Consider the following 4,395-nt stretch of genomic DNA (forward strand, 5'->3'; position numbering starts at 1 on the left):
CAGCTAGTGACTCTCAGGTGCAACAGTCGACATTTAGGGTCTTCATGTCATGCTTGCAAGCATCCCTGAAGCGGAGCTTTGGGCACCCCACTGGTCGTCTGGCCCCGGCTACTTCACCATGAGAAGGTCCTTGGGGTATGCATCTGTCTTCCATCCTGTGGACATGTCCAGTGCACCAAAGCTGCCTCTGTTTGATTAGTGCCAACACACTTGGGAGCTCTGCCTTTGAGAGGACTGCTGCATTTGTGATTTTGTCCTGCCGGGATATACCCATAATATGCCACAGACAACGAAGATGAAAATCATTGCGCTTCTTTTCCTGATAACTGTAAGTCGCCCATGTTTCACAGGCATACAGCTGAGAACATAGGCCTTATAAACCAGCAGCTTGGTCCTAAGGATCAGCTTGGTGTTATCCCATGCGCGTTTCAACATTACTTGTGGGAGCCTGCTGTGCACAAATTGGCTGCAGTGTTTCCTACATTGCAACAACGACGACACCTGAAAAAGTACTTCATTAGCGGTAACACACTGTGAGATGTCCTCCGGACCTTAAAGGCACTAAAGAAATGTAAATCATCCTTTTCTTTCATGCTATAGACATAGCTAAGCAATCCCACAATCAGATCAAAGCTCTGCGACCCCCCCATATCCACTTGTAAATGGTACGGATAATTAAGTAATGAATGGGAGGGGGAGGTTTCATGAACATCCTCATCCTCAATGATGATGGAGACCAGCACATAAGTGCAAAAGACAATGCTGAAGCACTTGCAACAATCTTCAGCCAGAAGTGCAAACTAGATGATTCTTCTTGGGCTCCTCCTGAAGTCCCCACCATCACAAAGGCATCACACAGTCTTCAGCCAATTTGTTTCACTCCATGTGACATCAAGAAACGCTGAGTGCACTGGTCACAGCAACATTTACCAGCCCCAATAAAATTCCAGCTATAGAAGGTGGTAGAAGGAAAACTAGATGGGCCTTGGCCTTTGTTCTAGCAGTTGTGCACCAGAACTAGCTGCGCCTCCAGCCAAGCTATTCCAGTACAGCTACAACTCTGGCATCTACTTAACAATGTGGAAAATTGCCCAATTACTCGCCTTATCAGTTTACTCTCAATCATCAGCACAGTGATGGAAGATGGAAGATGCGATCAAGCGACACTCATGAATAACCTGCTCACCAATGTTTACTTTAGGATTAATCAGACCACTTAATTCCAAACCTCATTACAGCATTGGTCCAAACATGGTTTATGGCATGAAAGAGCCCTAGAAAAACATGTCAATGAGGATCGGGGAGAAAACTATCCAATGGCTGGAGTAATACCTGGCACAAAGGAAGAAGGTTGTGGTTGTTGAAGGCCAACCATCACAGCCTCAGGACATCACTTCAGGAGTTCCTCATGGCAGCATCCCAGGCCCAACTGTTTTCAATTGCCTCATCAATGTCTTTCCCTCCGTCGCTGGCTAGGCCAGCATTTATTGCCCATCACTAATTGCCCTTGAGAAGCTGGTGCTGAGCTGCCTTCTTGAACCGCTGCAATCCATGTGAGGTAGGTACGCCCACAGTGATGTTAGGAAGGGAGTTCCAGGATTTTCACACAGCGACAGGGAAGGAACGGCTATATAGTTATAGTTATATATATAGTTCCAAGTCAGGATGGCGTGTGTCTTGGAGGGGAACTCGTAGGTGGTGGTGTTTCCATGCATTTGCAGCCCTTGGCCTTCTAGTTGGTAGAGGTCGCGGGTTTGGAAGGTGCTGTCTAAGGAGCCTTGGTGCGTTGCTGCAGTGCATCTTGCAGATGGTACACACTGCTGCCACTGTGCATCGGTGATGGAGGGGGTGAATGTTTGTAGATGGGGTGCCAATCAAGTGGGCTGCTTTGTCCTGGATGGTGTCGAGCTTCTTGTGTGTTGTTGGAGCTGCATCCATCCAGGCAAGTGGAGAGTATTCCATCACAGTCCTGACTTGTGCCTTGTAGGTGGTGGGCAGGCTTTGGGGAGTCAGGAGGTGAATTACTCGCTGCAGAATTCCTAGCCTCTGACCTGCTCCTGTAGCCACGGTACTTATATGGCTACTTCAGTTTCTGGTCTATGGTAGCCCCTAGGATGTTGATAGTGGGGGTTTGTGCGATGGTAATGCCATTGAATGTCAGGGGGAGATGGTTAGATTCTCTCTTGTTGGAGATGGTCATTGCCTGGCACTTGTGTGGCGTGAATGTTACTTGCCACTTATCAGCCCATATTATCTAGGTCTTGCTGTATTTCTACACGGACTGCTTCAGTATCTGAGGAGTCGCGAATGGTGCTGAACATTGTGCAATCATCGGCATACATCCCCACTTCTGACCTTATGATTGAAGGAAGGTCATTGATGAAGCAGCTGAAGATGATTGGGCCGAGGACACTACCCTGAGGAGCTCCTGCAGTGATGTTCTAGAACTCAGATGATTGACCTCCAACAACCACAACCATCTTGCTTTGCACCAGGTTTGACTCCAACCAGCGGAGAGGTTTCCCCCGATTCCCATTGACTTCAGCTTTTCTAGGGCTCCTTGATGCCATACTCGGTTAAATACTGCCTTGATATCAAGGGCAGTCACTCTCACCTCACCTCACCTCTTGAGTTCAGCTCTTTTGGCCATGTTTGAACCAAGGCTGTAATGAGGTCAGGAGCTGAGTGGCCCTGGCGGAACCCAAACTGAGCGTCACTGAGCAGGTTATTGCTAAGGAAGTGCCGCTTGATGGCACTGTTGATGACACCTTCCATCACTTTATTGATGATTGAAAGTAGACTGATGGGGCAGTAATTGGTCGGGTTGGACTTGTCCTGCTTTTTGTGTGCAGGACATACCTGGGCAATTTTCCACATTGCCGGATAGATGCCAGTGTTGTAGCTGTACTGGAACAGCTTGGCTAGGGACACGGCAAGTTCTGGAGCACAGGTCTTCAGTACTATTGCCGGAATATTGTCAGGGCCCATAGCTTTTGCAGTATCCAGTGCCTTCAGTTGTTTCTTGATACCACGCGGAGTGAATCAAATTGGCTGAAGTCTGGCATCTGTGATGCTGGGGACTTCAGGAGGAGGTCGAGATGGATCATCAACTCTGCACTTCTGGCTGAAGGTGGTTGCAAATGCGTCAGCCTTATCTTTTGCACTGATGTGCTGGGCTCCCCCATCATCGAGGATGGGTATATTTGTGGAGCCACCTCCTCCAGTTAGTTGTTTAATTGTCCACCACCATTCACGGCTGGATTTGGCAGGACTGCAGAGCTTTGATCTGATCCGTTGGTTATGGGATCGCTTTGCTCTGTCTATCGCATGCTGCTTGCGCAGTTTGGCACGCAAGTAGTCCTGTGTTGTAGCTTCACCAGGTTGACACCTCATTTTGAGGTATGCCTGGTGCTGCTCCTGGCATGCCCTCCAGCACCCTTCATTGAACCAAGGTTGGTCTCCTGACTTGATGGTAATGGTAGAGTGGGGGATATGCCGGGCCATGAGGTTACAGATTGTAATTGAACACAATTCTGCTGCTGCTGATGGCCCACAGCACCGCATGGATGCCCAGTTTTGCATTGCTAGATCTGTTCGAAATCTATCCCATTTAGCACGGTGGTAGTGCCACACAACACAATGGAGGGTATCCTCAATGTGAAGGCGGGACTTCATCACCACAAGGACTGTGCGGTAGTCACTCCTACCAATACTGTCATGGACAGATGCATCTGCGGCAGGCAGATTGGTGAGGATGAGGTCAAGTATGTTTTTCCCTCTTGTTGGTTCCCTCACCACCTGCCACATTCTTGGTCTTGCAGCCATATCCTTTAGGATATGGCCAGCTCGGTCAATAGTGGTTCTACCGAGCCATTCTTGGTGATGGACATTGAAGTCCCCCACCCAGAGTACCTTCTGTGCCCTTGCCACCCTCAGTGCTTCCTCCAAGTGGTGTTCAACATGGAGGAGTACGGACTCATCAGCTGAGGGAGGGCGGTAGGTTTCCTTGCCCATGTTTGACCTGATGCCATGAGACTTCATGGGGTCCAGGGTCAATGTTGAGGACTCCCAGGGCAACTACCTCCCGACTGTATACCACTGCGCCACCACCTCTGCTGGGTCTGTCCTGCCGGTGGGACAGGACATATCCGGAGATGGTGATGGCAGTGTCTGGAACATTGTCTGTAAGGTATGATTCTGTGAGTATGACTATGTCAGGCTGTTGCTTGACTCATCTGTGAGACAGCTCTCCCAACTTTGGCGCAAGCCCCCAGATGTTAGTAAGGAGGACCTTGCAGGGTCGACAGGACTGGGTTTGCCGTTGTCGTTTCCGGTGCCTAGGTTGATGCCGGGTGGTCCATCCGGTTTCATTCTTTTTTATTGACTCCATAGCGA

The sequence above is a fragment of the Heterodontus francisci genome, chromosome 2, assembly GCF_036365525.1.
Source record: "Heterodontus francisci isolate sHetFra1 chromosome 2, sHetFra1.hap1, whole genome shotgun sequence".
NCBI lineage: Eukaryota > Metazoa > Chordata > Chondrichthyes > Heterodontiformes > Heterodontidae > Heterodontus > Heterodontus francisci.